At 39.8% G+C, this 23,046-nt stretch overlaps 1 pseudogene; it reads left to right on the forward strand.

The window, feature by feature from the left end:
* The first annotated feature begins 461 nt into the window (after window positions 1–461).
* LOC114892082 overlaps window positions 462–23,046 on the forward strand; it is an 89,664-nt pseudogene continuing 67,079 nt past the window's right edge.

Consider the following 23,046-nt stretch of genomic DNA (forward strand, 5'->3'; position numbering starts at 1 on the left):
GAAAGGTCAGTGCTTTGTTCTTACTGGGATAGACGCTCTGCATACAGATTTGCATACAGCATTGCTTCTGATCAAGGAACTCATCTCAAAGAAAAATGAGTATGGCAATGGGGCCATGCTCATGGAATTTACTAGTCTTCCCATGTTCACTATCCTGAAGCAGCTGGCTTGATAGAGTGGTAGGATGCCATTTGAAAACTAAGTTACCATGCCAGTTAGGTGGCAGTTCCTTGCAGAGCTGAGGCAAGGTTCTCTTGAGGGCAGTATATGCTCTGAAATCAGCATACAATATATGATGCTGTTTTTTCCATAGTCAGGATCCATGGACTCAGGTATCAAGGGGTGGAATGGGAGTGGCACTACTCACCATTACCTGTAGTAACCCACTAGCAAAATTTTTGCTATCTGTTCCTGTAACTTTATGTTTTGCTGGCCTAGAGGTCTTAATTCTAGAGGGGGGAATGCTTCTACCAGGAGACACAATGTTTCCATTAAACTGGAAGTTAAGACATGTCCACTGTGAAGTCCTCATGCCTCTGACTCAACAGGCAAAAAAAGGAGTTCTTGTGCTGGCTGGAGTGATTGGTCCTGATTATCAAGGAGAACTTGGACTGCTTTTCTACAATGGAGGTAAGGAAGAGTATGTCTGGAATAAAGAAGATCCCTTAGATTGTCTCTTAGTATTACCATGCCCTGTAAATATGGTCAACTACAGCAACCCCATCCAAGTAGGACTAATGGCCTAGACCCTTCAGGAATGAATGATCACCCTGCCAGGTAATGAACCATGAATGATCACCCTGCCAGGTAATGAACGATGACCAGCTGAGATGCTTGGCGAAGGCGAAGAGAATACAGAATGTCTGGTAGAAGAAGGTAGCTATAAATATCAGCTACAGCCACATGACCAGTTCCAAAAATGAGGACTGTAATTGTTATGAGTATTTCCTCCGTATTTCTTATGAATACGTTTGTGTATGTGTATAATATCTTTTTTCTTTCCTATATTATTCCCTTATCATGTAAGGTAAGATATATTGACTTGATATCAGTATTTAAATATTGTTGATTTTACGTCATAGTATTTAAGTTATTGGATGTCGGGAGAAGAGTAAACATCACTCAAGGACTTTACCTCTTTTTCTGGGAAAGGTATTAGTGCGTTTTCGGTTGTATGTAGGATAGTTGTATCATGTTAGATGGAATTATGACCTTGTTATTGTTTTTATCTGGAGATTAAGTATGGTTTAAGGAGATGCATACAGTTGCCAAGTTGACAGCTGGTGGGCTGGTGGTGATAGTTAATTTTATGTGTCAACTTGACTGGGATAAGGGATGCCAGATGGCAGGTAAAACAGTGTTTCTGGTGTGTCAGTGAGGGTGCCTCCAGAAGAGATTAACATTTGAATTAGTAGACTGAGTAAAGATTGCCCTCCTCCATGTAGGTGGGCATCATCCAATCTGTTGAGAGCCTGAATAGAACAAAAAGGCAGAGGAAGGGTAGTTTCACTCTCTCTGCTTGAGCTGAGACATCCATCTTCTGCCCTCTGACATCAGCGTTCCTGGTTCTTGGGCTTTTGGACTCAGACCAGGACTTACACCATCAACCCCCTCACTCTCAGGTCTTTAGACTCAGAGTGAATTATACCATTGACTTTCTTGGGTCTCCAACTTGCCGATGGCAGATCTTCTCAGTCTTTATAATCATTTGAGCCAGTTCCTCATAATAAATCTTCTTTTACATATCTGTTATATCCTATTGGTTCTGTTTCTCTGGAGAACCCTGACTAATACAGTGTGTGTGTCTATGTGTCTATAGAGCTAGTATTTGATATAGAAAAGAATCCACTGAGAAGCATAGAAATAAAATGTAAAGAAAGAATAAAGAGTAATTAGAGAATAAAAACTTATTACCCAGTCAGATTTCATAGAATCGGAAATCTAATAAAAAGGCATTTGAATCAAAAGAACCTGAGTACAACCTAAACATTGAAAATAAGGGAAAAATGTTCTCCCCCCCTTTTGTTTTTCATTCCCTCTATACCCTTTCCTGATGATTTCACTCACTTCCAGAGCTTCAGCCCAGATGTCAGTGTATAAACGTGGACTAGAAGAGAAACTTTTAGCAAAAGTTTACCAGATAACATTCTATGAAAGACCTGAGCTCTGCACAGGCAGCTGCCTCTAGACATCTTACGTGGATACTCTGGTTCCTCAGACTCAGCGCACCCCAACCTGTACCTGTACCCATCACTTCCCCTTGCAAACCTGTGCCTCAGTGCCATCACCATCCAGCCAGTCTCCCACAATAAGCCCCAGATTCACCCTTTCCCCCTCCTTTCCATTTACTCCTCATATTTGATTGTCCATTGACTCCTGTTGCTCCTCAGAACTGTCGTTTGAATGCAAGCCTCTGTCCTCTGCCTCCCTTCCCCCTGCCTTAGTTCAGACTCTTATCAACAGAGTCCAACAGGTCTGTGCTTCTCCAGTCCCTCTGAATCTCTCTCCATCTGCCAGTACTGCTGCCAGAACAGTTCCCCAGTCTGCAGACCACTGGTGATGCTCAAACTCCTCATCATGTCACAAAGGCCCCTCACAGCCAGGTCCCAACACACCTCTCCTGTGACAACCACTCACTCTTCCCAAAGCCCAGCTCTTGGGAATTCTTAACCATTCCCCCAATATGCCAGGCTCTTCTGCACTTTCACTCCTTTGTATCTGCAACTCCCCCTGCTTGGAATTCCTCTATTCCTTCTTCCTGCATTCTCCTTGAAGCCACCTCCAAATGGGTGACAGTCTTGGGTACTGGTTAAGACTAGGAGCTATGGAGACAGATAGTCTGGGTTGGAATCCTCCACCAACTTGCAGTGTGATCTCAGGCAAGTCACTTAACTTCCCTTGTCTTAGGTTCCATGTCCATAACATGGGAAGATCAATAATGATACCTAGGGCTTCCCTGGTGGTGCAGTGGTTGAGAGTCCACCTGCCGATGCAGGGGACACGGGTTCGTGCCCCAGTCCGGGAAGATCCCACATGCCGCGGAGCGGCTGGGCCTGTGAGCCATGGCCGCTGAGCCTGCGCGTCCGGAGCCTGTGCTCCGCAAGGGGAGAGGCCACAGCGGTGAGAGGCCCGCGTACTGCAAAAAAAAAAAATGGAAAAAAAAAATAATGATATCTATATCTTAAGACTGTTATGAGAGTTAAATGATAAAATATATGTAGCAGGACTCCACATCCCTTCTTAGAACAGTAAATGTATAATAAATGTTAGATACTATGACCAAAATTTCTCAAGGCAGAGTCAGTTCTTCCCACTTCTTGGATCTCTAAAGATGAGGGCTCTGGTATCTGGAAAGTTTGCTCAGAAGGACAAGTGATGTCCTGAGTTCCGAGGAAATTACTAGGGGAGTTTTCATAGTTAGAGCAAGGAAAATCATTCTTTATTTCTTCCGAATCCTAGGCACTGGGGATACAAAGTGACCAGTTTGTTGAATAAGCCTGTTGGAACTAAAGTGCAAAATTATATTTTTCTTTCCTCCGTTTTTAAAACTTTCTCAGCCACTGGATAAGAACCCATCAAGTCCTATAGATATTCTGTTCACTCTTGAGTAATTGACATTCTCTAACCTAAGTCACAAACTCTCTCTCAATTCAGTCGAATTTCCAGTCTAAGACATGGTTAAAGCTTTAAGCTTGATTTAGTGCTATTTCGTTTCTTTGCTCCAGCTCTGCCTGCTTTAGGCTAAAAGCCTACAGTGGGAAAGTGAGTGTGGTGTTGGATAATGATAAACAAAACACAGACCTATTTTTCAAGCTCACTGTCTTTTGTGGGGACAGACGAATGGTAGATTGGATTACAGTGTGACATATGCTGTAATAGAGGTATGCTTATGGGCGTAGCAAAGCAGAAGAAGTGTGCTGAAATCAAGCTGTGACATGAGGAAGGCTTCCTATAAGAGATGAAACGTGACCAAAGCTCAGTCTCACAGGACTGGCGGCAGTTTCCAATAGAGGAGGTAGCAGGTGCAAGGCAGGAAAAGGATCATGAACCTAAGGATCACTTGCCAAAGGGATTGCATTTGCCATAGATCCCAAGGGAGTTACTTTTGCCAGCTGTGCTACTAAAATGTATGTGACCACACAATGTAGGCGTGGAATGTGGTTTAGATATGGATTAGATTAGATATGGAAAATATTGTGGGTTGATATTTTGGGTTCTCTGATTTACTAGCTGCCTGATCTTGGGCAAGTTGTTGAACCTCTTTGAGCCCTAGTTTCTTCACCTAAAATGGAGAGATTGTTACTCACCTCAAAGTGTATAAATTTAAATGAGGAACTACATATGCAGAGTTCTTTGTACTATCCTATTGGTTCTGTTTCTCTGGAGAACCTTGACTAATCCAGTGTATGTTTCTGTGTGTATATGTCTGTGTGTCTATGGAGTTAGTACTTACTTAGTTTGGGCTTAATAATTGTTAGTTCATTTACTGAGACTATCGCCACTCCCTGCTTTTAATTTATATTGAGGACAGATTGGAGGAGCAGAAATTATATGGCAAACTCAAGAATAGCATTTCTAGATATTGAGACAGCATGGACCTGAATTAGCAAATTGGTAGTGGGATGGGAGAAAAACCACATATAGTTGGAAACAGTGCCCTAAAAGAAATAGACTAGCTATGTCTGTTGTCATTGTTAATTTTCAATTACATTTTTATTTGCCCACTCACTGATTATGTTTGTTTGTCTGGCTTCAGGATCCATCATCTTTATGGTATTTGAATGTAGCTTTGTACACAATTTGAGATCCTCAAAGAGAAGTTATTTCTATCAAAAAATGATTTGTACATTAAAATAAGCTGCCACCTGGGAGATTATAACCTAGAGGCGTCATTATTTTATTAGCTGAGCCCTAAATTGTTGGAGTAAGATTACCTCAGATGAAGAGGTGGCATATGATTCTTAATTGCTTTTGATTTCTAACACAGCTTATTTTGGTTTAACTAAAATACATGTCCATTTATTTGAAGTATTCTGCCTAGAAAGGTGGGGCTGTGAAGTCAATGCAAATAGAGAAGAATCATCAAAAGAAATATGGTGGAAATGGCACCAGAGGAATCAGAAAACCTGGGTTTGTTTCTGGCTCTGTCACTGACTAGTTGGGTAACTGGAAAGGTTGCTTGTAGGATAAATAAATATGATAAGATGAATATGGGGCCTGAATGGTGAAGTAACTGATAATGTATTTCCTTTTGTATCCCCCCTCTTATCTCTTTCTTTACTTCATTATCTTTTACCTGTTCAAACCACTAAGGCTCAACTGTTACCAGAGGTTCACCTGGATATGAAAGAATTTTGTAAGAGTGAGGGTGATATGCCAACATGAGTGTGTCGATATGATTATATTACTGGTTCTTTCTTTTTGTGACCTTCTTTCTGTTGTTAATGCCAAACCAGAATTTCTTTTAGTGACTTTGATCTAGAAACTATTATTATTCTTAGTGAAAAGTCTTTCACATAATTCATATCATTTAAAAAATCATGAATATTTACCCATATTATTCATATTTACTAATAACACTTCCAATGCTTTTGATGACAGAGTAGCTTAAAGCAGGTCAATATTTCAGGCTAATTATTTGTGTGTTACCTGTTGCTGAATTTCTTCAGCAAATAGTACCATTCTTGGTTTGTGATTTAGATGACAGTAGAGAGTCAATCACTAATGTGAATTGAATGTGAAAATCAGGACTTGTTTGTTTCCTGGTTGATTGCTTTAATTCTGATTTGATTTCTTCACACCAAAGGAAGTGAACATGTAGTAATCCAGGTGGAAATTTAATATCCTGTCTATGCAGTACAAAATTGGAGTGGGAAACTGAAGCTTTTTGCAAAACATTCTATATCAATATCATGCCAAAAATGTTTTTTATTGAATGTCTAGAAATATGGTCCTGTTGTAAGATTTAGTACACAAAGAGTTGTCCCAACCCAAATCTGTGCTTTCAAAAAACATATTTTCATGCTATGAGCTTAAGAGAAAGAAGAGGGAGGCTTTCTAGCTAACAGTAGTAGCTGAGGTACTGTGGCATTTTAAACAAACTTGAATGGCCCAGTTGCTCAATAAATCCTCTTCCTTTACTTTCACCAAATGCACAGGAGGTTGGGACATGACACTGAGTTAATTATGGGTGCAGGACTTTCCAAAATAACACTGGGTTGAAGACAGGTTGACATTTTCAGTAATGCCATAGGTCAGAAAGGTAAGCTAATTTGGGCTCACGTAAATCTGGAAAGCAGCTTTATGTTTTACCCAGTAGAAGGAAAGAAACAATCCTTAGAGTCCATTGCAACACTGCCTTGGAAGGGTCCTAAAGGCCATCTCGTTTAAACTGCAACACTTGTGATCAGGTTGGTTGGATCTAGAACGTCACAGAGTGCTTGACTTTCAGGGCCTGGGCTGGTCACAGAGCTGAAGAACCATTTTGACTCAACCAGTCCCAGAATGCCAGATGAATCTGCTCAGTGGCCAATTCCCTATCTTCAAGGTGCACATGTGAATACTCACCTGTGTGCATGCCCCCAAGTGAACACATACACACGCACACACACCATGGTGTGCAAAGGAAAGGCTTGAGAATAAGACCAAGAAAGCTTGTGTTTTTTATCCCTTTTCTGTTACTTAATAGCTATGTGGTCTAGAGCAAATCACCTCAGCAAATCACGCTGGATAACTGCCTTTTGCCTCTCTGGATGTCCTATCTACCCTTCTCTAACCTGCTCTCTGTCCCAGGGGGCTGACTTTTAGGGACTATATCAGAAGGCTTCCTAGTCTTCTGGTTTCCTGTTGAGTTTGGTAAATGCTGAGCCCCAGCAGGAGGCTGGAGGGAGGGATAACAGTGAGCTTGGATGTTTTCCTGTGAGCTCACCTTGGGCTGACTTTGTCCCTCAACCAAAGGTCATAACTGCCCTTGGGCATATTATCCTTGTGTGACCCTCCCTGCTGTCCCCCTTTATCCCTCACCCACATAGTCCCTACCTACCTTACAAGCTGAGGATTTTCCCTTGATAAATAGTCTCTTTACTAAACTCTCTTTGAATTATGTTAATTTGGTTGTACCAACTGTTTCCTGCTGGCACCCTGACATGTTTTGTTTTGTTTTGTTTTGTTTTGGTACGCGGGCCTCTCACTGTTGTGGCCTCTCCCATTGCGGAGCACAGGCTCCGGACGCGCAGGCTCAGCGGCCATGGCTCACGGGCCCAGCCGCTCCGCGGCATGTGGGATCTTCCCAGACTGGGGCACGAACCCGTGTCCCCTGCATCGTCAGGCGGACTCTCAACCACTGCGCCACCAGGGAAGCCCCCTGACATGTATATTCAATGGACTATTATGAGAAGATCTCTTAGTTTATGTCACTGTTCATCAAAGAAGGGGCCATGGTGGGTCAGTGATGACTGCCGTGAGTTCAGCTAGAGGGAGGTGAGCATAGATGTCCAGAATTAGCTCTTTCACAAGTCTCCTCTGGTTCTAAATGTTCTATGACTCAATGTGTAAGAAACTGAAGGAAGCCTATTACATTTTGGACTTTTATATTTCTATGGGGAATCTGGACTGGGATGATTAGACAAATGTAGTTTAAAGGAAGTTACAAGCAAGGTGTGCCTATGAAAACCAGAGATGAATCCATACACACAGAGTCTTCCTATAAATAGTGCCTTTCAACTATTGTTCACTATTTTCAGTATTGGATTATTTTTCACCAAGTATTGCTTTTTTGTTAAGTGTTAATTCTAGGTCAGTGTTTTCTTATATGTAGCAATATACAGATTATAAAAAATATACAATAGTTAGACAAGCCTCATTTGGCAATATGGCAAAAGTATTTACTACCAATTAGTAGTATTAAAAACCATCCCTAGGGCTCTGGGTGTATTCTCTGGATTGCATTTCTTTTTACTTTCCCATCTACCTCTCAAGTTAAAACAGAAACTGCTTATACTCATGAAATTTGCCTGGTAGTAATACCCTTGGGCTTTCTCGTAAATTTTCCAAGAGTGTACATATGGTCAGAAAAGCCAAATGTGCCTATTTCAGCCCTCACTGTGGTAAGGCTCATGAGATGATTTGAGGTCACCTTTCTCCTGGTAAGGATTTTATCCAGTTTCATTTTCAGAAAGGATCAACGACCAAAACTGCTTACGATCCACAGCGTGAGTAAAAACTTTAAAGGAATTTTTCTGTTAGAAAAAGTTACTAGAGCATTCTTGTCAAGCTGTCTATCTTTGTGGGATTTGATCATTTGAACATTCAGTAGTTGATAGAATTTGACAGCTGCTGCAGCTGTCTTTTTTTTTTTTTTTAAAGATACTCCTTTAAGGGCCATATATCATGGTTCTCCTCTCAAAACAGTGACCCAGAGCACTTGCCACTTTTGCCCACAGAAGCTAAACCTACTAGTTACTGGGAAAGAATATATTACTTGGCTATAGGATGCTAATAGTAAAGATAATTCTTCTTATCTTTGTTTTCCAAATTCCTTTCACACATGCTTGGTTATGTTATATTTGGGATAATGTAATGAGGTTCTTAGGGAAAGTGCTTTATTTTTAGTTTACAGATGAGAAATCTGAGGCAGAGAGCTGTTATTATCAGGCAGCACTAGAACCCTAGATTATTAGTGCATAATAGGCTTTAATTTTCATTTCCATGAGTTATTCATATTTAACATATGCCACATAATTTAACCGTAGGAGAGCATTCCCCATTCATATTTAGGCTCAGAAAAATGGTCTAGTAGTTGAAGATAATACTCTCCACTTTCAAGATACCCAATATTTTTAATGCTATTTTTTCATCTATATATTCCAACTTGAAGCACCAGTGTGATTTGGTGCTTTGAGACAAGGCACAGACCATTAAATAGGCTTGGGATTTTGTATCCCTCACTAATCCCCTCCCAGCCCCTTTCTGCTTATTTCTTTACCCTGAAGCAAAGGCTGAGATTCTTCTCCACATGAGCCCTGTATTTGGATTTTAGAGCATTTGGGTCATAGCACCACAGTAAAAGGAAAATAAAGATTTATACAGATGACTTTGGCAATTCCAACCCTCTTTGTTCCAAAGAACAAAAATTCCTTTGGCATGTTGTGTCAGAGGACTTGCTTGCACTACCTTCATATCCTTTGCAGGAAATGTATATAATTGAGAAGATCTCATCTGGAAAATCTAGAGTAATTATACTAATGAGCTGGACCTGCTGATCCCAGAGATCCTTTCAGCTTTAACAGCCTGGAATTTCAAGTATTAACAAAGAGTTTGATCTCCAAATGATTGAGCTATTGTGTGTTAGGCAGAGGGCAAAGGGGTATGAGGAAGGGAGGGTTTCAATGTCCATGTGACCTAAGAAATGAGGAGTGAGAGAGATCAATCCCAGGATGAAGGAGCCATGATGAAAAATATTATAGAAGCAAACTTAGAGAAATCACAGATAGTCATAAAGTTGAAGTTTGACTGGGAATGGAGATAATTACATGGACTTGGAACAGAGGAATTGGGAACCAAAATGTCAGCATAGTGCTGCATTCTGGAATCCAAGCATGTGGGTTCAAATCTCAGCTCTGTCCTCAACTGTACATCTGTCCATATATGATTCAGTACCGAACAGCACACACACCTTAGAGCAGTGATTTCCAACCTTATTTGGATATTAGAGCACTAGACTCATCTGGGAGTTTTGAAAAAATACAGGTGGCTGGGCCCACTTCTGGAACAGTTCAGTCAGAATCAGGGACTCGTTGGGGACTGGGGTGGTGGCGGAGATAGGCTTGAGAGCCTGGTTTGAAAGCTACAGGTTTATAGCCATGATTCTCACATTTTTGTGTGTCAAAATCAACTGGGGTGTTTGTTAAAATAGATTGCTGGGCTCTACGCTCATTGAAAGCGTTCCTGGTGAATTTGAGGTTCTTTCTTTGTCGCGAAAGGATTCGGAGATGCAGTGATAGGTAAGAATCGGATTTATTTAGAAAGAAACACACTCCATAGACAGTGTGGGCCATCTTGGAAGGCAAGAGGCTTCAAAATATGGTATGGTTAATTTTTATGGGCTGGGTAATTTCATAGGCTAATGAGTGGGAGGATTATTCCAGTTATTTTGGGGAAGGGGTGGGGATTTCCAGAAATTGGGCCACCTCCCACTTTCTGGCCGTTTATGGTTAGCCTCAGAACTGTCATGGCATTGGTGGGTGTGTCACTTAACATGCTAATGTGTCACAATGAGCTTATAATGAGGCTCAAGGTCTAGTGGACGTCGAATCTTCTGCCATCTTGGACCCAGTTGGTTCTCACTAATTTTTGTTATGTACTATGGCTATGTCATTCTTTTAGAGGTTGTGCCCTGCCCCCTTTCCTCCTGTTTCAAAAGTGAACATCATCAGGTCAAATAGTTTGTCCACAGATCAGAGTGTTGCAGGAAGGGACATCTCTTCCAGGGCTCGAGAGTGGTCTCTTAGTGTTAGAGTGGGTCTAACACTCAGAAATGAATTGTCCAAGGAGACACATGGGCTGACAGAGACTTTATTGGGAAGGGCTGCCTGGGCAGAGAGCAGTAGGGTAAGGGAACCCAGGAGGACTGCTCTGCCATGTGACTCGCAGTCTCAGCTTTATGGTAATGGGGTTAGTTTCCTGGTTGTCTCTGGCCAATCATTCTGACTCAGGGTCCTTCCTGGTGGCACATGCATCACTCAGCCAAGATGGATTCCAGCGAGAATTCTGGGAGGTTGGTAGGCATATGGACTGGCATCTCTTCTCTCCTTTTGACCTTTCCCAAATTCTTCTGGTTGGTGGTAGCTTGTTAGTTCCAAGTTCCTTACCAGGACCTCCTGTTTTAAGATAACTCATGCCTGGCCAGGGTGGTTTCAGTCAGTGGTTCCCCTAACAAGAGTATTCAAATCTATGACTATCCTAAAAATACCTGATACTTGATTTTATTAAATATAAACAATGACACAAGAGGAGCACGAAAAGAAGATGAAGCAGAATAATTCTATGTAAGATGAAAGACAAGTTGAACTCTAGCACATACATGGACTTGAACAGAATTCAATTGTTAGGAATTTTGTGGTTAAGGTCCCACACATTTTCTTTCCCCTCATAAGTCGAATTTGTAGATTGACTCCTCCTGACACCACAGGTCACCTTTTAAATGTTGACTTCAGTTGATTTTCTCAGGTGAGAAATGAATTTTATTAAATATTCTAAGAATATCTCATGTACTAGAAAGAAAAATATGATTGCTATCAGGTGATAAACATTACCATGAAAAGAGACCAGTGTAGATATGAAAAATCTAGTCCTAAAGCATACAGAATACAGTCTGAACAATGTTGTAATGGCAGAATAAATAGAATTCCTGCTTGTTTGCTCGTACTGATGTCTTCTCAGAGGATCTGGAAAGCTTTGTGTGTGGTGTGGTTTTTTTTCTTTTGGTTCTCTCATTTAATGAGGTGGAGTATTCTCTACTCTAGAGCCTTGTCACACAAGATGTGGTCCACAGACCTGGAAATGTGTTAGAAAAACAGGATATCAGGTTTTTCCATAGACATATAAAATCAGAATTTACATTTTCACAAAATTCCTAGGTGAGTTATGTGCCTTTTTAAGTTTCAGAAGCTGTGCTACAACATTCCAACATTGTAAATCAGGGGTTGTGGGGAAGCAGATCATGGTCTAACAGAGAGCATGAAGATACATTCTCCTAGATACTGCTCCAGTTAAGATATGCGTTGGGTGCAAACAAATAGGCAGAGAAAAAAAAAATGTTAAAGAAGAAAAACCATAGTTCATTGTCCTTCATCTGCCTTGCCCACATAGTGTAGAAATTTGGGCCTATATTGGTGAGAAAAGTTTCAGAGGATGGTGAGACACTTTCATGGCATTAGCTGAGGCCACTGGCTATCTTGGTTCTAGTTGCTTTATCTTTCTAAGGTGAACCAAGTCCTGACAGAAAAACAGGGGAGTGAATACAAATAATAAAAGCAATCCCATTGTAACTGGTTTTTGAAAGTTTATCCTAATGGATACAAACACGCAAGGGTCTAATTTCTTCTCAGCCAGTGCCTTTGACATTATTCTGTTGAATCTGGCTTTCCTAGATCTTAATAACATCTTTGTCAGATCTTATAGCTTCCAAATAAATTTCAGTTATTAAGTCTAGTCCAGTCCAATATAAAACTTCAATCACTCCTACCCCTTCTTCCTAAGCTCAGGGTTCATCAGTGGCCTGAGGGGGTATGCAGCACGGTGGGGAAGGAGGCCCTCGCTATTAAAGTCTACTTCCCTCCCCTTTTCCTCCTCTGGTGTGTTGGGCTAGGGAGGAAGGAGATGGCATGAGAAGGAGAAGATAGAAATAGATGTATGGACACATGTGTAAGCTTTTTAGGTGGACTGTGGGAGGGACTCCCACTTCATAATTACTCTCATGGAAGACCCATCTCCAGCTCAAACTTTTCCCTTGGCCTCCAGATTCCTTCACCATTAGTATATCACATGGCCATAAGCTCCTGGCTGCTTCCTGAAGCAACAGAGAGCCCTCCTATTTAGGGTGTGAGCTCATAACTCAAGCCTTGCTACTACGTCCCAGTGTTCTCTTGACGTATGAGAGACTCATACATCACTCATACCTCACACATCACTCACATACTCAAACATCACCAGACACCACATGGCTTCCGTTCCCTTCCTTCACTTTTGCCATCTGTGTTCAACTTTCTTGTCTGTTCAGATTAGCAGTAACACTAGGAATGAGATGCTCGTCTCTTTTTCCTGTAGACACCCCCAAATCCTACAAGTGGTCCTTTTGGTGGAGCCCTCACTGGACTTTGGTGGATGAGCACTCGCCTTCCTTCCTCCTTCCATGAGGAAAAGCTTCAGTACCCTGATTAGACCTTAGAATCAGTCATGTGTGAGTCTGTGGATCCTCAACCCCTTCTTCCCTTTCTCCCTCTCTACTTTTCTGTTTCTGTCTCAGGGGAGAGTCCTGAGGGATTTTTTGGAGCAACAGAGAGAATATACTCACCTTTTACAAGAACTTGGAGGGGCTGTCCTGCTCCCCAGTTGCTTGTACGTTTATTTAGGAAGTGTGTTACTAGACAATTCTGTGTCCTCAGCCGTGAGGCCTCACTGCCAATTCCAGAATAGTAGGAAAGGTTCTACTCAGCAGCCCTTTACATTATAATATACAATATCTATTGATGATTTCCTTTGTACTGATTGTATTAAGCATTTTATGTATTCTATTTCACTTAATCCATATGACAATACCATATGATAGTTCTATTGTTATTCTATTTTAAACAGTTAAACTCTGTAATGGACTTATATCTGGTTGCACAAAAATATTTTAAAAAGCCTTCCCATTTTGTAATAATTCCATTGAATTATGTCTTACTATCCTAGTGAGGAAACTAACACATGAAAACTTTGTTTTTGGAGAAGAATAAGTGATTTAGATTCTACCCATCAGATATACCTGCAAGAGACGTCATACAGAATTGAGTCACATGGAGGGAAGAGGCATGGTGCTGAGTTTCCATTTTGCAGCAGGTACTGAGACAGAGAAAGTGTCTTAATCCGTTTGGGCTGCTGTAACAAAATACCACAGGCTGCGTAGCTTATAAACAACAGAAATTTATTTCTTCCAGTTTTGGAGCCTGGAAGTCCAAGATCAGGGTGCCAGCATGGTCAGGTGAAGGCCCTCTTCTGGGTTGCAGACTTCTCATTGTATCCTCACATGGCAGAGAAAGGGCAAGGGATCTCTCTGTAACCTCTTTTGTAAGGGCGCTAATCCCATTCACGAGGGCCCTGCCATCATGACCTAAGCGCCTCCCAAAGGCCCCAAATCCTAATACCATCACTTTAGGGATTAGGATTTCAACATACAAATTTTGTGGGGGGACACACACATTTAGACAATTGCACTGAGGAAGGCTCTATTACTGACAGTGATGGTAGCAGCCCCCTGACTTAGGCACTTTCTGATGATGGCAGAGGCAGCAGTTTCCTTCTTGGTAGGTTGGCTCTGAGATGTAGCTCTGGGTGTCCTCCCCAGAAGCTCAGCTTGGATTCTGACTCTTCAGCCTTACAAGGATTCTGCGGGCTCTCTCTGTCTTTCTCTCTGCTTAAAGCAGTAACACAGGGTTTGTTGGCTACAGCAAAGCACCCTGGCCAGGACAACAACATTACCAATATTGCTTCTATTCTTCATATTTGAAGAGGGAAAAACTGTAGACATTAATCTGTTTTATAAAGACAATCCTTAGAAAAATCTGAAAGTCAGGACTATCAATGGTTACAATATTTCTCCACCACTAATAGATATAGCTTTACTCTAACAGTGTTCTATTGAAACTAAGACGCTTATGAGGAAAATGTTTTAGATAACATGAAGACTTACTCTGGGTTCAAAATATTGTATTTAAGATTTTGCTTTTGCATTGATTTGCTGCATATGATTCAGCAAATTTGTTTCACTGAAGCATAGGATCATGGGGTGAAAAATCAGAAGACCTGTTTGAGTTCCGGCACTGCCCTTTATTAGTTATGTGGTCTTAGACAAGTTTATTAACTGCTTTGAGACTCAGTTTCCTCACTATAAAATTGAAATAATCATACAGTAGTATTTTCCATCTATTCAAGTTTTCTGGAAGATCAGATAAAAATGTTCTGTGGGCAATGAAAAGCTAAAATAAATAAAATAATAATTATTATAGCTATGGTCTTTTGAATCATCTCTGTGAGTAGAAAATGGTAGAAAATAAATGCCAGATCCATTTATAATTTATTATAATTTAATTTATTATAATCTGGCTTTTCTCTAAAAAGCCGGATTACTAGGAGAAAAAAGGAAAGACATTTTTAGGAAGGCATAGAGAACATATATATTTCTTTGCATGCAAACGTCTTTTTTCTCAAATTATGTAAGGCCTCTGATCAGAATATAGCAATTCAGGATCCCAGGAGAGTCAAATACATTTCATCTACAGTTCTGGAAAGACTGGCCAATTTTTTGAATGCTTTATTACCCATGAAAACTTCTTATTCCCCAAATATTATTTGTTCAATTAAATAGAAGAATAGAAGAGTAAATAGAAGAATAGTAGAAGTTGCCTAGAGGTCCTTAGGTCTCTGGAAAGTTGCTGGGTAGTTGCTAAGTCAAGTCTGTCTTTTGAAGATGGAACACTGGGACCCTGGCACTTGTGTTGTCTAGTGAAAAAGGCCAAGGTCATTTCCATGGGGACTGCCCTTCTCCTGCTGTCTTCCCCGCCCCCACCCCTCTTCCTCAAAGGGTAGAGTAGGTCTAATGTGTAAAAGAGCCATGAATTCCTCTTGGGTGTACTGCATTCCCCCCTTCCCATCTGTGCTTCAGGATTACATCATTTTCCTGAGTGTAGAAATCAAAAGGAGCATTTTTCATAATTTGCAAGGGTGGCTATGGTAGGTCAAGTTTGCTATAATAACTTTTCAGCTGTGTTCTATCTTCATTTTTACAATCATTATATGCATAGGATAGCTGGTGATAACTATATTCACTGGCACATGAGACCACTCCCTGTGAGAAAAGCATTTGTAATGGAAGAACAGGCTGCACTTGCCATGCAACTGCTCTCAGCAGAGAGGATCAGATATCAGGAGCACAGGTGGAGAGATGGCAGAAGCCTGAAATCTTCAGTATAATAACTTATTTCACAATACAGTGGTTCCTCCTTTACTGTGGTTTCACTTTCCATGGTTTCAGTTACCCACAGTCAACCATGGTCTAAAATATTAAATGGAAGATTCCAGAAATAAAACATAGATAAGTTATAAAAATTGGGTAGTGTTCTGAGTAGCGTGATGAAATCTGGCGCCGTCCTGCTCCATCCTGCCTTAGTCATTTGGTAGCCTTCTGGGTTATCAGATCGACTGTAGTGGTATCACAGTGCTTGTATTCAAGTAACCCTTATTTTCCTTAAAACTGGCCCCAAAGTACAAGAGTAGTGAGGCTGGCAATGCAGATATTCTCTTACTGTGCCTAATTTATGAATTAAACTTTATCATAGCTATTTATTAGAGGAAAAACACATAGTACATATAGGGTTTGGTACTATCTGTTGTTTCAGACATCCACTGGGGGTCTTCGAACATATCCTCCTGAGGATAAGGGAGGACAACTGTAAACTGACTGTGATTGGGTTCCCTGAGACTACTGGAGAAAGGGCGGAAAATTCTATACAACTGATAGGGTGCCTAAGCATGATGACCCACACAAATATTGGAGTACAGTCAGAGCTTTGAGGAAGGAAAGCTGGAAATTTGGAGAAAGCTTTGGACTTGGAAATGGGACGCAGAAAAAGTTTATTAAGATTTCTGGGGGCAAAGGAGCTTGGTGGAAATGTGCATCCTATTTATTAGAAACCCTTCCCATAACTAATACTTGAATTGTGCTTTAGAGCATACAAAGAGCTCTTCTATGCATCAGTTCTCTTTTCATCCTCCCAATCTGTGAAGAAACTATTTTGTTCCCATATTTCTTACAAGGAAACTGAGGCTAAACTTTCTTGTTTAATTTGATTAAGCTCACGCAGCAAGTGAGTGGTGGAGATAGATCATGTGACCTCAGCTGGAGCCCATTCTTTATTACCCCAGCTATCTTGCTGATTACATTGAGGATAATGGTGATGACTTTAATTTTTATTAAATTTTTTTTTAAACATTACAGGGATTCTTTCTTCAGGCTAAGAAACTGAGGCTTGTAATGTCAGTTTTGAATTCTGCTTTATAGTTCCAAGGTGAAAAGCTTAGATCCTTTACTCTTTTTCAGATTTCTTGACTAAACAATGATGTTATTTGAAGTTTTCTGATATTTGTCAAATTATTTAGGTCAACACATGGAAACAGCTTCAAGTTTAAAATGACTTTTGTAATCCCTTTCCTGTTTCTCTCCCAAGAATGATTTCCTCTTTCACGATTGGTTGGCCTGTATGTTACTGTAAAAATAAGTTTGTGGAACGCTAGTTATTTAAAAAAAGTTGATTTTTTTTTACTATAATAGAAAAATGCTATTTTCAGAAGCATGAATTTAATTGTCTTAGATTACTAGAGTCCCAAAGAACCAACTGTGATAGATATAGCTACTACTGTCAAGTAAGTGATGCTATAAAGGAAAATAAAATTTTGGTAGAAAGATTAAACAATTACAGAAAGAGAAGAATGGGATTTTGTTGCCTAAAGACAATGATATAAACTGAGAAAGAATCCTAGTTGGCCGCCCCCTTGTCAGGAAAGGACATCTGTCTTTGAACATACACATAAATCATGAAAGTACAACTCCCCCAGGGAGGGGTAAAATTTTAAGCCTTATTAGGATTTTAAGTCATAAGGCACATAAACTCAACAGTCATTTGTAAGAAAAGGTTTTAACAGGGTTAGAATTAAGGGGGAAAAGCAGGACATGTGACTCTGGACACTTAAAGAGACAGGGTAATAACATTCCTAGGGTGATAACAGGACTTTGGGAGGGGCCTAGTTCCTGATCTTTCTGAAGACAGTCCAATAATAATCCTGCTCACTTTCTTATCTAACAAAGACGGGCTTAATATCCTGCAAACAAATTGAGAGATAAAAATATATAACCTTTTATATTACTTGGGTTTCTGATACAGACAGTGTGTCCAGACAGGATGTTTAGCCTAGTTGATTAAAAGCACTGAGCTAATAAGACCCCTAAAAATTATCTGTTCACAGTAAGCTTTGTGTCCTGGAAGAACAGTGCCTGCCTATGCCGAACTGTGCAGTAGACAGAGTTCATCTCAAGTGTCTCTTACTCCCACGTGCCTCCTCTGTCCCTGTTCCCAGAACTTTCCCACACTTTCCGTTTCCCTAGTGCTCACTCACATCCTCTGGCTCACGGAGACTTCACACCTGGGTCTGCTTCTGGCTGCGTCTCTACTGCAGCCCTTTCCTTTCTGCCTAGCTTCTATTTAAACTTACATGTCCTTGCTCTCCTGACCCCAAGGCCACGTTTTCTGTTAGATGAGAGTATCTGATAACCCGTGCTCTCTCAAACCCAACTTCTAGTGTTCCTCCAGATATCAGTAGATACAACTCAGGGGGATAGAAAAAGAGTTACTTGGCAAAATAAGTTTGTAAAATTCTGCATTCTATACCACCGTCTTAAAGATTCACAATTCTCATTAGCATATTAAGGCTTGGTGAAGTCTTTCAGAAATAAATTTTTGTGATGAATTCAGTATGGAAGAGACTATTATAACAATAAAAATGAAGGTGTAAATTTTTATCCTTCCCAGATATTATTATTTATTCTAACACAAGTCTATAGAAAAAAAATGCCTTGACTTTGAGGAATGACCCTGAGTTTTGGAGTTTCAGACACAACAGTGTGTATTGATGGGTGGTATTTGGCACAATTCAAATTATTTCTGATTACTTTCTGCTCTGCTAAACTAAGCCACATTCTTAGGGTAATTTGATTACTTCCTCTCCAATCAGAAGAAACAGGTAGAGTTTGGGTAAGCTTAAGGCTCTCGTTTTAGCAATTTCTATGTCCATTATTTCCAGATATTCTTTTTTTTTTTTTAAATTTCAAAAGATATTCTTTTGAGAAGTGAAATGTTCTTCTTTTCCCATCAGTCCACTAATATCAGGTCACTCAACATTTAAAATACGGGTGAGAGGGAGGGGATATGGGGATGTATGTATACATACAGCTGATTCACTTTGTTATACAGCAGAAACTAACACAACATTGTAAAGCAATTATACTCCAATAAAGATGTTAAAAAAAAATAAAATATGGGTGATATTGGATTCTTCTTCTTCTCTTTTTTTGTTTGTTTGTTTGTTATAGCCATCTCAGGTCAGGAGGAGAGCTCTCTGATAATGTGATCAGATGACTAAATTGCAATCCTCTCCCATTCCATCCTCTGCTAATGAAAATATTTTTATTTACCTGGGAACTGGGGTATTTTGGAAATTATATTTTAAAGTGATTATATTAAGAAGATGCCTTTTGGAAAGCCTCAAAATGAGGTCACAGACCTTAAAGAAATGTTTACTGCCTTAGGAATTTAGGCTGTCAAATGGAATCTGGAGAAAAATGCTGTCAATTTAGTTTCCTTCCTCCCTTCCTTCCCTCTGTGTGACCAGAGCACAAGATCTCTCTTTCTGTCTCATTCTCTCTCTGGATGCCAGCTCTTGTTTCCCATAATATAGACATTTATTAGTTCTCTGGCCTAATAAAATTTTTTAAAACTTCTAATATTTTAAATCAAAGCTTTTCATCTGTGACTATGGTGGTTAAGTTTCTAACTTTGATGGAAAATCTCCTATTTCCACCAGTTCAATCTATCAAATAGTTGCAACGGGTATGATTGGAAGCTTTTCTCTGCTAACATCTTCCCCTTCCCTTACTTTTTGTTAAGTGTGAGTAGAGATGAGCCATTCTGTAAATCCAATATAATGATGTCTGAAATACAGGATTTGGGAAGTTCCACAGAAATCATTTGGACAGTTTTATCAGACATACTTATTCAGTCATGTACTGCAAGATTCTACTGATGACTATGGTAAATTCTAGAGCAGAAACCTGTTTTTGAAATACCGAGCTCCTTAACATGCCACGTATGCGTACCTTTTAAAAATTCCTTACTGGGCTTCCCTGGTGGCGCAGTGGTTGAGAGTCTGCCTGCCAGTGCAGGGGACACGGGTTCATGCCCCCGTCCGGGAAGATCCCGCATGCCACGGAGCGGCTGGGAGTGTGAGCCATGGCCGCTGAACCTGCGCGTCTGGAGCCTGTGCTCCGTGGCGGGAGAGGCCACAACAGTGAGAGGCCTGCGTACCAGAAAAAAAAAGAAAAAAATTCCTTACTAATGAAAATTTATCTTAACTTTATACATATATATATATATACACACATACCTATCAAATTGAACTTTATTTATTTATCTATTTATTTATTTTTGGCTGTGTTGGGTCTTCGTTTCTGTGCGAGGGCTTTCTCTAGTTGCGGGGAGCAGGGGCCACTCTTCATCGCGGTGCACGGGCCTCTCACTGTCGTGGCCTCTCTTCTTGTGGGGCACAGGCTCCAGACGCGCAAATTGAACTTTAAAGTGCCAATTTACTGATTAACTTAATGAACATCAATCAAAAGAGGTAGTGACTAGCCAATCAGCCGAGAAACACATCAGTCATATTAACTGGGAATAGTTGTATATAAAATTTTGACATTAGTCAATAGGAATATGTCAGTAACTTATCTAGAGGCTTAAATCACATTTAAAGATTTATTTCTGCTTGTGACAGAGCCTGTCCCTGAAGAGAACATCACAGGCAGTTGAGCTTATGCTTCTTTGGAAAAGCTTCTCATTCAGCATTGAGGTTGAATTATGTCTGCATGATTCTTGTAATTTATGCTCCATATCTCTTTAGGAGAGAGAACTTAGTAATAAGCATGCAAGCTAAGGAGCATCTAGTAGGATGTTATCAATTACCAATTCACCCCAAAGTTTTATGGTCAAAGGGCCACTGATAAGGGCAACTGTAGGGAAAATGGTAAAGCTATACCCACTGTAAACTTAACTAATTGGGAATCCTTTTCCTACCTAAGGAGCTATAAAGTTTTCATGAGGCAGTGGAAAGGTTTAGTGTCTGCCCTTGAAGTCCAGCCTGATTTTTCCCCTTTTTGGGGGATATATCTCATATTCTAAACCTTTGTCCTTTATCTGCAAATCTCTCCACCAAATATCAATTCAAACTTGCCTTCTTGGATGTATTCCCTCAAGGCTTAGTCTTTATTTCCTGTAATAATGGTTCATTATTTTAGAATTTGTGTATTCTCCGGCAAAGGGCATGCTGGAATTACCCTAGTAATATAGAGTGGTGGTATACATAAGAATCAGGGTGGATCTGGGGAAAAGGGGCTGACCTGATGACCTGTGGACACCTACGAGGTTCGTGGATGTGCTGTGTTCATGAAAGGAGTGAATGTAGATGTGATTAAGTGACTCACCTTCTGGATAGGATAATAATTTTTTTCCTCAAAAGAAAACTCAAGGGTTATCAATTATTTAGTTTAAATTGTCTATTAAGGGAGACACAAGAGGGAAGAGATATGAGAACATATGTATATGTATAACTGATTCACTTTGTTATAAAGCAGAAACTAAAACACCATTGTAAAGCAATTATACCCCAATAAAGATGTTAAAAAAAATAAATAAATTGTCTATTAAGTAGACAAAGTAATATAGCTGACTTGTAATGTATTAAGCTAGAGGATTTACAGTTACAGTATACAGATAAAGTTCACAAAATATAAGGCCACGAAGCCTTCCTAAACCCTTCTATTTATAGTCAAGATAAAGAACTAAAGTGTGGTTTTATAACATTGTGTTTACAGTAATTATGGTGGGCGGAAAGACATACAAAGCACAAGACAGATGTATATTGATTATAGTAGCATGTTACTATAATAAATTGTAGTAGAAACACTGTGTTTAGTGGAAATGATTGGTTAGTTTAGCTTCTAATTATAGAATCAAGAGGGAGAAATTCAAAATTTTACTAATATTTCAAGGTTATGTTATATGACTTCTCAAATAAAATATTTATGAATTGATATGAAGGTGATATACATGTGTTTATTTAAGAGTCCTCTTTTATTTATGCACTATGATCTACTTGTCTTTTAATAGTTCTTAAGAATAAGGGCTTATTTTATGTTTCTTCTAAATATTTTTATTTAAATTAATTTTTATTGGAGTGTAGTTGATTTACAATGTTGTGTTAGTTTCTGCTGTACAGCAAAATGAATCAGTTATACATATACATATATCCACTCTTTTTTAGATTCTATTCCCATATAGGTCATTACAGAGAACTGAATAGAGTTCCCTGTGTTATACAGTAGGTTCTTATTAGTTATCTATTTTGTATATAGCAGTGTGTATATGTCAATCCCAATCTCCCAGTTTATCCCCCCCACCGCCATTCTCCCTTGGTAGCCATAAGTTTGTTTTCTACATCTGTGACTCTACTTTTGTTTTGTAAATAGGTTCATTTGTACCATTTTTTTAGATTCTACATATAAACGATATCATATGATATTTGGTTTTCTCTGTCTGACTTACTTCACTCAGTATGGCAATCTCTAGGTCTATCTATGTAAATATTTTTAAATGCATCATAAGACTATGATTACAACAAAAAAACAAACATGCTCATTTACATGTAATTTTACAAGAGGATGAATGCAGATGGCATTCTAATTAGAACTGTATTTATCAATTAAGTAAATAATGTGTTCGCTTCTTGGTAAAGCAATGTGAGTGACAACCCAGGACATATGGTCTTACGAAGACAAAAACGTTATGCTGGAGGACGCCACTATCTCATTACTTGGGGGGAGGAGGGGCTGGGTAAAGATGTGTGAGCACCTCCAAATCCCACCTCATCCTAAGCCAGTGTAGGGCTATTTGGAATGGGTGGCAGTGGTAGCCATGCCCAAGGTAGAAATGGAAGTGTTTATTTTGCCTCTTACAATCTGGCATGCGAAAATGGTGTCCCTCTAGATTTCTTCAGAAGGGTGATTGCCTTCTTATTCTACTGGAAGCCTCTTTTCCAAACTTTTTAGAAGAGCTCACTGTTTACATCTCTAGAGGCCCAATGGAGTCCCAGGTTTGAATTTCAAGAAGTGACTAGAGATCGTAGAGTTATTTTCTCTATTATTAAGTCCTAAAATGTAAAATGAACATTCTGTCTGCTCTGAAGGATAATTGAAAGCTGATAGCTGTCCTCTTGTGTTTATGGTTTTGTTTTAACATGTTTTTTTCACCCCCCAGGGAAATCCAAGGGCACATCTTCTGGTATATACATTTATAGATTTATCTTCTATATCAGGAGGCTGAGGAAATCCAATTAATGAATTTGGTTTGGACAGATTACAGGAACAGATGGATGGTGGTTACCAAAAGCCTGCCATGTGCTGCTAATATG

This window comes from Monodon monoceros, unplaced genomic scaffold, assembly GCF_005190385.1.
Source record: "Monodon monoceros isolate NGI ecotype Baffin Bay Population unplaced genomic scaffold, NGI_Narwhal_1 Super_Scaffold_12, whole genome shotgun sequence".
NCBI classification, from domain to species: domain Eukaryota; kingdom Metazoa; phylum Chordata; class Mammalia; order Artiodactyla; family Monodontidae; genus Monodon; species Monodon monoceros.